Raw genomic sequence first — 14,182 nt, forward strand, 5'->3', positions numbered from 1 at the left:
TGCCTGCAGAAGTCAGGTTTCACCCTTTGGATAACTTCCGAGGGTGCAAAAGGGTGTATTTTTACCCTTTGAAGTGGCTCACTAGCTCGGAGTGAATAAGGACTAGTTTGAGTTTTAGCCATCTTAATATCTGTGTAGTGGTAACTGACTGTTCTAATTTGCAGTTCCCTGCTGACATACGATGTTGAACATCGCATTTGCCAATTGTAGGTCCTCTTTGGTGAGAGAGGTATCTGTTAAAATCTTTAGCCCATTTTTTATTTGGGTTGTTCATGCTCTTTTTAACTTTTTTTTTTTTAAGTTTTATGTAAGTAATCCCTACACCCCCTGTGGAGCTCAAACTCATGACCCCCCAAGATCAAGAGTCACGTTCTCTGGGAACTGAGCCAGCCCCAACCCACCCCCTTCCAGGTTGTTCATTTTCTTATTGTTGAGTTTTAAGGATTCTTTGTATATCTTAGATAACAGTTCTTTATCAGGACTGTAAAATATTTTACAAATATTTTCTCCCAGTCTGTGATTTGCCTTCTCATTCTCTTGACCACCTGCTCTCTGTTAGGAAAAAATCACTTTCAGTAAAATCCTGAAATGAAATGACTAATAATGGCCAGAAAATAGTGAAAATATTATCTTAAAACTTTACATCTCATCTAAATAATTATGCTAACTTGTGGTCCATTGAAAAAAATAATAAATCACAGAGCTAGAACAAATAATTTTAAAATTTGTATGGAACCAGACGTCGAATAGCTAAAGTAATGTTGAAAAAGAAAACCAAAGCTGGAGGCATCACAATTCCAGACTTCAAGTTGTATCACAAAGGTGTAATCATCAAGATAGTATGGTACTGGCACAAAAACAGACACATAGATCAAAGGAACAGAATAGAGAAACCAAAAATGGACCCAAAAACTTATGGCCAACTAAGCTTTGATAAAGCAGGAAAGACTATCCAATGGAATAAAGATACTCTCTTCAGCAAATGGTGTTGAAAAAAATGGATCACTTTCTTAAAATAAATTCAAAATGGATGAAAGACCTAAACCTAAGACAGGAAGCCATCAAAATCCTAGAGGAGAAAGCAGGCAAAAACCTCTTTGACCTCAGCTGCAGCAGTCTCTTACTTGAAATGTCTCCACAGGCAAAAGGAAACAAAAGCAAAAATGAACTATTAGGACCTCATCAAGATAAAAAGCTTCTACACAGAGAAGGAAACAATCAACAAAACTAAAAGGCAATTGACAGAATGGGAGAAGATATTTGCAAATGACATATCAGATAAAGGGTTAGTATGCAAAATCAATTAAGAACTTATCAAACTCAACATCCAAAAAACAACCCAGTGAAGAAATGGGCAAAAGACATTAAGACATCCAGATGGCTAACAGACACATGAAAAGATGCTCAATATCATTCATCATCAAGGAAATACCAATCAAAACCACAATGAGATACCACCTCACACCTGTCAGAATGGCTAAAATGAACAACTCAGGCAATGACAGATGTTGGTGAAGGTGCAGAGAAAGAGAAACCCTTTTTCACTTCTGGTGGGAATGCAAACTGGTACAGCCACTCTGGAAAACAGTATGGAGGTTCCTCAAAAAATTAAAAATAGAACTACCCTACGATCAGCAATTGCACTACTAGGTATTTACCCAAGGGATACAAGTATGCTGTTTCAAAGGGTGTTTCACATGCATCCCAATGTTTATAGCAGTGCTACCCACAATAACCAAAGTATGGAAAGAGCCCCAAATGTCCATCGACTGATAATAGATAAAGAAGATGTGGTGTGTGTGTGTGTGTGTGTGTGTGTGTGTGTGTGTGTGTATGGAGTATTACTTGGCAGTCAAAAAGAATGAAATCTTACCATTTGCAACAATGTGGATGGAACTAGAGTGTACTATGCCAAGCAAAACAAGTCAGTCTGAGAGAGACAAATGTATGATTTCACTCATGTGGAATTTAAGAAACAAAACAGATGAACATAGGGGAAGGGAAGCAAAAATAATATAAAAACAGGGAGACAAACTATAAAGAGACTCTTAAATACAGAGAACAAACTGAGGGTTGCTGGTGGGGTGTTGGGTGGGAGCATGGGCTAAATGGGCAATAGGCATTAAGGAGGGCACTTGTTGGGATGAGCACTGGGCATTATATGTAAGTGATGGATCACTAAATTCTATCCCTGAAACCATTATTATACTATATATTAACTAACTTGGATTTACATTGTTTTAAATTTTTTTAAAGAAAAGAAAAAGATAATAAAGATGCCGGTAAAATGTTTAATGAGAAATAAAACCAGTATTATAGTACAAAGGGTGAGAGATTAATACTTTTTAATTACATAAATGTATTTTTAAAAAATTTTAATGTTTATTTTTGAGAAAGAAAGAGCACAAGTGGGGGAAGGGCAGAGAGAGAGGGAGACACACAATCTGAAGCAGGCTCCAGGCTCTGAGCTGTCAGCACAGAGCCTGATGTGGGGCTCAAACTCATAAACCTCAAGATCATGACCTGAACCAAAGTTGGATGCTTAACCAAGTGAGCCACCCAGGTGCCTCTATAGAAATGTTAAAATGCATTTTATTCTACGGGAACATTTATCCTACGGGAACATTTATCCTAGGAGAACTTTTATCCTACGTATTGGATTAACAAAGAAGTGAATGATACAGTTTCTGCATTTGTCAATGACTGTCAAAACAACATCTTTGGGGGCACTTGGGTGTCTCAGTTAAGTCTTGATTTCAGCTCAGGTCATGATCTCACGGTTGTGAGATTAAGCCCCACGTGGGACTCTGAGCTGGGTGTGGAGCCTGCTTAAGATTCTCTCTCTCCCTTTCTCTCAAAAACAAACAAAAAACACACATTCAAACTGGCCATCTTTGGATATTCATGTTCCATGAGCAGTATAAACCTATTTGTCAATTGCTGGAGCACAGCCATGAAAAGACATGAAGGAAATAGAAAGTCATACTATCAAGTGAAAGAAGCCAATCTGAAGGAAGCACCTGGGTGGCTCAGTGGGTTACGTGTTGACTTCGGCTCAGGTCATGATCTCACAGTTTGTGAGTTCAAGCCCCGTTATCAGGCTGTCTGCTGTCAGCACAGACACAGAGCCCACTTTGGATCCTCTGTCCCCTCTCTCTTTGCCCCTCCCCTGCTTGCACTCTCTCTCTCTCAAAAATAAACAAACATTAAAAAAAAGAAGGAAGAAGCCAATCTGAAAAGGCTACATACTATGCATGACATTCTGAAAAAGATGAGACTGGAGACAGTAAAAAGATCATTGGCTGCCAGGGGTGGGGATGGGGGTGGGAGGAATAGGTGGAGCACAGGGGATTTTTAAGGTAGTGAAACTTCTATATGATACTGTAATGGCAGAAACATTTCTCAAAATTCATAGAATGTACAACAGTCAAAGAAACCTAACAGTAATCTGTGGACTTTGGGTGATAATGATGTGTCAATGTAGGTACATCAGTTTGTAACAAATGTACTCTATTGGTGTCAGATGTTGAAAGTGTGGAGGGCTGTGCATGTGGGGGAGCAGGGGGTATATGGGAGCTGTCTGTATACCCTCAATTTTACTCTGAGCCTAAAACTGCTCTAAATAACAGTTTACCAAACAAAAAAGAAAGACGAGGAGGGGGTGTAAAAATTGACCTGTTCTGGATGTGAAACATGCTAAACACACCACTGTATCTAACACACTTAGACCAATGGCTAGCACAGAGTAACACTATATAAATGCTTGATGTTATACTTTTTTCTATGTTTAAAATATTTCATAATTAACACTACATCTAATGATTTCAAAAAAGGGAGAAAATTAAAATGTCCACCAAGTGATGACTATATAAACTAAAGGTGGTGTATCCCTACAGCGTGATCCTATTCAGCAAGAAATAAAAAATGAAAAGAACAAACTACTAGTAATAACATAAGTGAATCTCAAGAATATTAGGCTAAAAATAAAATCATACTAGATGAAGGAAGTCAGACAGAAAAGATTACGTAATCTCTGTCTCCATTTATGTTTGTTTTACTGTTGGCTTGTTCCAACCTGGATCTAAGAAAGATCGATTCTTGCAATTGGTTGAAATGTCTCTTAAATTGTATAAGTTCTTCCTCTCTTTGTTTTTTTTTTTTAACCCCTTTACATTTTATTTCATGAAGAATGAAGATTGTCTTTAAAGCCACGAGACTGGATAAGATCACCAAGTGGATGTGTGTACTTAGAAAAGAGGTTTGAGGACTGGGCAGCTGATAAACAGGTAAATGTTTAACTGGTGAGGTGGAAGCCATGACTTGTATCTTTTGCCAGTTTTCATGGTGTAAATATTTTACCATGGACAATTGTAAGGTGCCAATGGTCTAATAATCTGGCACAATCTATTAAACATAACAATTTCTTTTTTTATTATTTATTTTGAGAGAGAGAGAAACAGAGAGGCAGAGAGAGAGAGAGGGAGAGAAAGAGAGAGAATTCCAAGCTGTCAGTGCAGAGCCTGGTGTGGGGCTCGATCCCACAAACCACGAGATCATGACCCGAGCCATTAAATCAAGAGTTCAACACCCAACCAACTGAGCCACCCAGGTGCTCCAAACATAACAATTTCTTAAAAGGTAACTGGCTTCAGCACACAGTTACCCCTGGGCATCCTACCATCAAGTGGTCAGAGAGAAGAGGAAAAACCAGTAAAAGAGACTGAGAAGGAATAGGAAGTGAGGTGGAAAGAAAAGTAAGAGAGTGGTGCTCTGGAACATAGAGTGCCGGTAAGAGGTCAAAAGGGATGAGAAATGGCCATCAGATTAACAGCATGGAGGTCACTGAGGACCTTGACAAGAACGTTTCGGTAGGGTAGTGGTCAAGAGAGGATGGGAAAAGGGGGCCCTGGGTGGCTCAAGTCAGTTAAGTGTCCGACTTCAGCTCAGGTCGTGATCTCACAGCTCTCGAGTTTGAGCTCCACATCAGCTCTGTGCTGACACCTCAGAGCCTGGAGCCTGCTTCAGATTCTGTGTCTCTGTCTCTTTCTGCCCCTCCCCCACTTGTGCTCTATTTTTCTCTCTGTCTCTCTGTCTCTCCCAAAAATAAATAAACATTAAAAAAATTTTTTAAAGAGAGGATGGGAGGACATAAATGTGAGACAGTGCAGATCTTTCTTTCGAGGGGTTTTGCTGCAGAGCAGTGGTTCTTATGTGGGGGTGATTTTGTCCCTAGGGAACATTTGGTAATATCTACAGACCTGTTTTGGAGGGGGAGAGCAGGGTATAACTGGCATCTGGGGGTAGAAATCAGGAATGTTGCTAACCATCCTGAAATGCACAGGACAGACTCCCACAATAAAATGGAGCAGAAATTTAAATGTATACATTTAAATATCAAGTCTAAACAGAAAGGGAAGGAGGAAATAGGTGGTAGCAGATGGGGAAAGTAAAAGAAAGAGAGGATTTCAAGAAAGAGAACATGTTTATACATTGATAGGAATGAAGGAGAACATCTCACCGGCTAAATGGCAGGAGAAAAGTTGATAATTTCTATAAAGAAATCATGCCAAAACACACCTGTGCAGTTGAAAAACCCACAGAAAGAATCAAAAAGTGAAAACTTTATGAGAAAAGGAGAGATAAAGGAAAGTGCTCTTTTGGAAATTTTGTACAATCCTTTTTATTTATGTATTTATTAATGTTTATTTATTTTGAGAAAGAGTGTGTGAGCTGGGGAGGGGCAGAGAGGGAGAGAAAATTCCAAGCAGGGTCCATGCTGTCAGCACAGAGCCCAATGCAGGGCTCAATATCACAAACTGTAAGATCAAACCTGAGCTTCTGAAATTAAGAGTTGGATGCTTAACTGACTGAGCCACCCAGGCGCCCCTACAATCTTTTTTTTTAATGTTTATTTATTTTTGAGAGAAAGAGAGAGCTGGGAAGGGGTAGAGGGAGGGGGGCACAGAGGAGCTGAAGTGGGCTCTGTGCTGACAGCTGATCCTGACCTCAGCTGAAGTGGGACATTTAACCAACTTAGCCACCCAGGCGCTCCCTTATCCTTTTTAAAATTAAATAACCCAAAGTAAAATAAATTCATGGGCAATTTCCATTAACCTAATGTAAGTCAGATCATACTGATTGTAATATTGTTTAAAGGAATGTATCCCATTAAAACTAACTTGGGACACGAGAGAGATACCCAAAACAAGTCCTCCTCCTTCTCATGGAATCACCTTCTAAAATGATAATTTTGGAACTAGAGGGGACTTCAGAGGTCATCTCACCTTTAATATCCATTTTATCAGTAAGGACACTGAGGCTCTGGGATGGTAATTGATGGAAACAGATACACAGATGGCCCTGAACTTTCAGGTAAGCCACTTAGCCACTTTTGAATGATGCGAATACCATGCATAACATGGAGTGCTGAATCAGATACATTGGAGGGACAATTTATAAATGTAAATGTTCTGTTCCACTTAAGTTCATTTCTAAGTGTTCAGCAGCCTCCTAAGAATTGAAATGTTTCCCAGCTGCATTAGACATTTTTCTTAGATCTGCCTTTTGTACAAGGGGAAAAACACAACGCTTGTAAATTGCTGTAAGGGAAACATTACTTAACATCTCTTAAGTGTCTCCTGGCAGTGACAGCCTCCTTTCAAGTGGAAAAGTAACTTCAGGTTAGAGAATTTGGAGGGAATACATATGGCCATCTTTCTAACTGATTTTCTTCCTTTTCAGTAAAAGTGGCTGGCAAGGGAATATTTTTGGGTGCTAAGGCATCCATTTTATTTATTTATAAAATGGGCAGAAAGTAAGCTAGAACAGCTAACTCATTCAAACACAAATGCAAACTCAAGAGGGCTTTCCCAAGCCAGTGTTCAACTGCCATAAAATAAAGTTTTCTGATGATTTTAATCATATTAACAACCCCTCCAAAAAATTCCTATGACTACCATGTTTTACTGATCAAACCTCTTATTCTGACTAACCTTAGACTGATTCTTTGCTAATTCCTTCCTTCTTCCTGATTTGTAACTGCTGATTTGTCTCAGAGATCGAATTCTATTTCCTAATTCCACTAGAAGTCTTTATTTCTATTCCTGATCTTTCACACATATTTGCGTTTGCTGCTGGATTTCACTGAGGCCATCAGCAGCCGCCTCAAAAGTTCAGTGTGCTCAAAATTAAACTCCTCTCCCACTTCCCTTCCAAAGGACTCCAGGCCCAACTCCTTACTTCCAGAAGTTTCCTCGGGACAATACCAGTTTATGCCTACTGACCCAACAGAATTAACTATTGCATGCTCTTTTACACTCAAGAATTTGGATGACAAATTATATTGTCACCCAACCTATTTCTATCAAAGGCACTGCTAATGTTTCAAGTCAACTAGACTCAAAACCTCAACCCATCCTTCAGCTGCTAAATACAATGTAGGAGAATCCTCTTTTGGGGTGTTTGGGTGGCTCAGTGGGTCAAGTTCGGCTCAGGTCAGGATCTCATGATTTGTGAGTTTGAGCCTTGCATCGATTTCCCTGCTGTCAATGCAGAGCTTTCTTCAGGTTTTCCGTCCCCTCCCTTGCTTGTGTGCTTTCTCAAAAAAACAAAACAAAAACAAAAACAAACCAACAATAGAACCTTAAAAAACAGAACCTTCTTTTAGAATGTCCCTCAAATCTCCCCTTACTCTGACATTCTCAGTAACACCCACTAAGCCCTTACATCGGGACTGCTAATAAGGCTTCTTACTCCCTGATATATCTTTCTCCCATCTCTCTACATTCCAATCCACCTAGTACAATGATGTAAATAACTCAATCTTATAAAAATCCTCACTTTACCCTCTTGCCCAATCCTATAAGAATCCTGATTTTTTCCTCTCACTACTCTGCTTGAAAATTTAAATGTAATAATTCAATGAATATTTACTATGTATTTACTGGATGAGAAGCTGTCTGTCTTGGCCCTCAAAAAGCTTCATTTATTCAGTGTATATTTGAGTGCTTACTGCATGCACCTTAATTCGGTAGGCATTGGGGCACAGTGCTGATAGGCATGGCCCATGGCGGTGTAAAAAAACTTCAATAGCAATATAAGACAGCCAGATAATGATTTAGAGGGAGGTCTTTTCTTAAAAATGTTTTCTTTATATTTTATTTCATAACATGATAATTACAACTTAAAGTTGCAGGTTTTTTAAAATATAATTTATTGTCAAGTTGGCTAACATACAGTGTGTAAAGCGTGCTCTTGGTTTTTGGGGTAGATTCCCGTGGTTCATCGTTTATGTACAACACCCAGTGCTCATCCCAACAAATGCCCTCCTCAATGCCCATCACCCATTTTCCCCTCTTCCCCACCCCCTCATCAATTCTCAGTTTGTTCTCTGTATTTAAGAGTCTCTTATGGTTTGTCTCTCTCCCTCTCTGTTTGTAACTGTTTTTTTCCCCTTCCCTTCCCCCATGGCCTTCTGTTAAGTTTCTCAAGATCCACATATGAGTGAAAACATATGATATCTGTCTTTCTCTGACTGACTTATTTCACTTAGCATAATACCCTTCAGTTCCATCCACATTGCTGCAAATGGCAGGATTTCATTCTTTCTCACTGCCAAGTGGTATTCCATTGTATATATAAACCACACCTTCTTTATCCATTCATCAGTTGATGTACATTTAGGCTCTTCCCATAATTTGGCTATTGTTGAAAGTGCTGCTATAAACATTGGGGTTCATGTGCCCCTATGAATCAGCACTCCTGTATCCCTTGGGTAAATTCCTAGTGGTGCAATTGCTGGGTTGTAGGGTAGTTCTATTTTTAATTTTTTGAAGAATCTCCACACTGTTTTCCAGAGAAGCTGCACCAGTTTGCATTCCCACCAACAGTGCAAGAGAGTTCCCATTTCTCACATCCTCACCAGCATCTGTTGTTTCCTGAGTTGTTAATTTTAGCCACTCTGACCGGTGTGAGGTGGTATCTTATTGTGGTTTTGATTGGTATTTCCCTGATGATGAGTGATGTTGAGCATCTTTTCAAGTGTCTGTTAGCCATCTGGATGTCTTCTTTGGAAAATTGTCTATTCATGTCTTCTGCCCATTTCTTCACTGGATTTTTTGTTTTTTGGGTGTTGAGTTTGGCAAGTTCTTTATAGATTTTGGATGCTAACCTTTTATCCGATATGTCATTTTCAAATGTCTTTTCCCATTCTGTTGGTTGCCTTTTAGTTTTGTTGATTGTTTCCTTTGCAGTGTAGAAGCTTTTTATCTTGATGAGGTCCTAATAGTTCACTTTTGCTTTTATTTCCCTTGTCTTTGGAGACGTGTCAAGAAGACGTTGCTGTGGCTGAGGTCAAAGAGGTTGTTGCCTGTTTTCTCCTGCAGCGTTTTGATAGTTTCCTATCTCACATTTAGGTTCATCCATTTTGAGTTTATTTTTGTGTTTGGGGTAAGAAAGTGGTCCAGTCCAGTTTCATTCTTCTGCATGTTGCTGTCCAGTTCTCCCAGCACCATTTGCTAAAGAGACTTTTTTTTTTCCATTGGATACTCTTTCCTGCTTTGTCAAAGATTAGTTGGCTATTAGTCTATGTGTAAAAGTCTTTTTTTTTTTTAAAGTTTATTTATTTTGAGAGAGACGAGCACGAGAAGGGGAGGGGCAGAGAGAGAGGGAGAGAGAGAATCCCAAGCAGTCTCCATGTTGTCAGCACAGAACCCTATATGGGCCTCAATCCCATGAACCATAAGATCATGAACTGAGCTGAAAGAGTTGGATGCTTAACGGACTGAGCCATCCAGGCGCCCCTAGAGAGAAATCTTAAGAGGACCTGTGATGAAATGGCAAATGAGTGATTTGTTTTTTAAAACACCCTGAGAAACAAGAACTTGAACATATACACCAATGTTCATTACAGCATTACTCATAATGGTGAAAGGGTAGAGACAACCCACCGACAGATGAATGGATTAAAAAAAAAAAATGTGGTCCATCTATTCAATGGATTATTATTCAGCCATAAAAAAGGACTGAGTTCTGATAAGTATTACAATATAAATGAACCCCTAAAACATCAAGCTAAGAAGCTAGTCACAAAGGGACAAGTATTGTATGATTCGCCTTATATGAAATATCTAGGATAAGCAAATCCAGAGACAGAAAAGCAGATTGGAGGTTACCAGGGGTTAAGATGAAGGGGCATGGGGAGTTATTTAATGGGTACAGAGTTTCTGTTTGGGGTGATAAGAAAGTTTTGGAAATAGATAGTGGTGATGGTTGCACATTATTAGTATAATTAATGCCACCAAATTACACACTTAAAATGGCTAAAAAGGAAGATTTTATGTTACATATAAAAATAATATGCTAAAAAACATTGAATTGTATACTCTAAATGGGTGAATTATATAAAATTTAAATTGTGTTTCAATAAAACTTTTTAAAACAGCACTTGAGAGTTAAGTGCAGAAACTATAGAATGGCTTGGAAAGAAAAAAGGAGCAGGAAAAATGATAGTTGCTCAGGCAAACAGTTCTCATGGTGATAGATAAAAGCAAAATGGTGCCCTGGTGTGGAAAATCTGTCCTGCTGTCTTGCTAATAGAATAAAGTTGAAAGTTCTAAGCTTGACCCTGGTTCTCAAAAAATGTGCGACACACCTCCTGCTATGGCACCTTCTTCCCTATCATGTTCTTTGCCCTAAGATTTCCTTCACGGCAGGCTCGGTCATACCACATAGCTGGCTCAATACCCTTTTCTCATCAAGCCTGCTCACTCTGGCTCAATTGTTCTAAAGTCAGTTAAATGCCATCTACAATAAACTGATCTTAGCTATAACAGTCTCTGAGCTCCTATAGCACTGGGCAGTAATGCCAATCTCAGGGTTTCTTGGTTCTATCTTGTTGCACATGTTTCTCATGACATAGTTAAATCTTGGAGAGGAGAGTTCATATTTACATTTCCTGTACATCCTTTCAGTAGCTGGCACAGCAGAATGAATACAGCAATCTCCCAATCTTGTTGCCCGAATGTAGCAAACTTCTTATAATGGCCAGGAGGGACAGCCTTGGATTCAAAAAGACTCAGGTTTTTTTTTTTTTTTTTAATGTTTATTTTTGAGAGAGAGTGCGAGAGAGCGTACAAGTAAGGGAGGGGCAGAGAAAGAGAGGGGAACAGATGATCCAAGGCAGGCTCTGTGCTGACAGCAGAGAGCCCAATGCAGGGCTCAAACTCACGAACCGCGAGATCATGACCTGAGCTGAAGTCGGACACCCAACCTACTGAGCCACCCAAAGTGCCCCAAGACTCAGGTTTAATCACCATTTCTGCCAACTTCCAGGTGTGTGTTTGGTCAAGTTACTTAATTTCTGTACATTTCAGCTTCTTCACCTGGAAAAGGGGAGAATACTTGTATCTGCCACAACAGTTCTTGCAAGGGTTAAAGAGAATTTTAAAATGTGAAGTGTTTAGCATATTGCCAAATCACCTGTAAATTGGAGCTGTGGTGTAAAAGCAAAGAAGAAAACTATGACTGATGATTTATCTCAACATCAACACAGAACAGATGTAGCCCTAACATTATACTTTCCTAATGGAATGTTCTTCCAAATTTCTATAAACAAAATGAAGGGAGAAACAAACCAAATGGCTTTTGGTATAGTCGTATCACGTCCCTTTTGGACAAGGCTCTGAACTCGTTAAGGTTTTCAGTACTCATAATTTTGGAGAAAAGGAAAATGCAAAATAAAATAATTCTCATAAATCTTGTTCGAGTATTTTCATGTACTGTAATCTTCCTACACATATGATGGTAATTAGTGGCATATTAAAAATGATAAGTGTAAACAGGATGCTTAAGAAAAAACAAGGTGATTGTCCTTTCCTCGTTTTTGGCTAATGTTAATTTTTTCTAGTATTTGGTCCTCTACCAATATTTTTTTATTACTTAAAAAAAGATTTTATTTTTAAGCAATTTCTATGCCCAACTTAGGGCTTGAACCTATAACCCCGAGGTCAAAGTCGCATGCTTTACTGACTGAACCAGCCAGGTGCCCCTACATTTCTTTTTTTAAAAAGGCATTTTCTCCCTTAAGGTACTGTATATATGACTGAATTATAGTATGCATCACTTAGAAGGGACACATCTTTGTAATTTTGTTTCTACTCCAAGGTAATCACTGTTAACAGTTTGGTGTGTGTACTCCCATAGTTTTTCCTGGAGTGCGTATGATTAAATCAATGAGGATGGAATCACATTACAATACTGTCCTTTTTTTGTTTTGTTTTTTTATACTGAGGTATAGTCCCATGATGGGATAGACTGAGTCCTTTGTTATTTTTAATGACTGCATATTTCATTTTCTGGAGGTACCATATGTTATCCAATTCTCTATTATAAGACAACTGAATTATTTCCAGGTGTGTGTGTGTGTTTCGGTATTCAACAATGCTTGAAGTTGAGTTGCTGGATCAAGAAGAATGAACATTTAAAACTCTGATAAAATTTTAAAAAGAAAACAAAAGAAAATATAATTATTACAAAATTACCTTCCCTAAAGAGCATGTACACCTTGTAACAATCTTCTTTTAATGTTGGCATTACATTTTGATGAAAGCTGTATCTTAAAATCTACTGTGCTACACTTCATGTATAATTTATTTTGGATTCTTTGGAAACTGTTCTCTTAGATACATTAAAAAAAAACAAAACCAAACTCCTATAATATAGCACCAATGGAAAGGTTTTAGAAGCCAAGTTTTAGTTCTTATTGTCTCTGATCCCCCTGCTGACACTTACAGAACAGGCACCATAGTGATTTGTTGCTAGTACAAAGGTTCCATAATTTAAAAAACAAATCAAAAAACCCTCATCTGTTATAAACAACCCTTTAATCTTGATATGGATCACTGTGGCATTTTTTCTCTTCCTTTCTTCCCCTTACCTCCCTCCCTCTCTCTTTCTGACATGCCTCTGAGTTCCTTATAGAAATTCCAACCCAAACACCCAGAATTTGATTTTAGAAACCCTCTTTTGGCTTTTGTAACTCATACATTACAATTATATATAACCCATAACAATGTGGGAGTTAGGGGCACTGACCTTCCCCCGCCCAAGTTGAAAATCTGTGTATTAACTTTTGACTCCTGAAAAACTTAACTACTAATAGCCTACTGTTGACTGGAAGCCTCATCGATACCATAAACAGTCAATTGACATGTATTCTGCATAAATATTTTATACTGTATTCTTATATAAAGCTAAAGAAAATCATAAGGAAAATAACATTTACAATACATTCTTGTAAAAAAATCTGCATATAAGTGGACCCAAGCAGTTTAAACTCATGTTTGGGGTCAACTCTTCTCTGGTTGATCAAGTAACACCATAAAGCTCCAGTTTTAATACAATTTTAAACTTAGTTCTGCTTCTATGTAGCTTTCCCTCTGTCCTTAATAGCATAACACAAATAACCAGGGTAGCAATATGCTCAGCTCAAATTTTCCTCTTTCCAGACTCCCTTGTAGCTACGCATGAAGGAGATATAGTACAAGTCTCCAGGCAGGATTTCTGGGAAGGATATTCAAGGTGGCACTCAGCTGGTATGCCCTCATGCTGTCCCCACTTCTTCTTAAGCCCAGAAATGCAGGAGCACCTAGAGGTGCTCTACATGTGGCACGTAAAGAAACGTAGAGCAAGAAAACTGGAGGAGCCTGGATCTCCAATGACCTCTTTAAATGGCTGCCCCATTCAGGGACTACTTCTAGATTCAAAAGAAAAAACAAGACCCCCACCACCACCCAAGGCACTGTAAATTGGGTTTTCTGGGCTCGTGGCCAAATAACAATCCCAACGTAGATACAGAAACAACTGCCTCTTAAAATAAAAGCCAAACACATATAGGCTCGATAGAGCTGGCAGTGCAATAACTTTATGTCCAAAGGACTCAAGGCCTTTTCTGAATCATCTAACTTATAACTTTAACATACCAGAAAATACGTGGTCCCATAAGTATTTGTAATAACTCATGATGGCTACTTTTATCAGCCAAATAATGAAAACCTCTTAAATGCTAAAAAATTGGCCAAATAGAAAAGTGAATGTCACATAAGGATAGACAATAGAATCCAGAAATAAACCCATACATTTATGGTCATTTTTGACAAGAGAGCCAATTCAAAAGGAAAAGGAT

The sequence above is a fragment of the Acinonyx jubatus genome, chromosome D3 (genome assembly GCF_027475565.1).
Source record: "Acinonyx jubatus isolate Ajub_Pintada_27869175 chromosome D3, VMU_Ajub_asm_v1.0, whole genome shotgun sequence".
NCBI classification, from domain to species: domain Eukaryota; kingdom Metazoa; phylum Chordata; class Mammalia; order Carnivora; family Felidae; genus Acinonyx; species Acinonyx jubatus.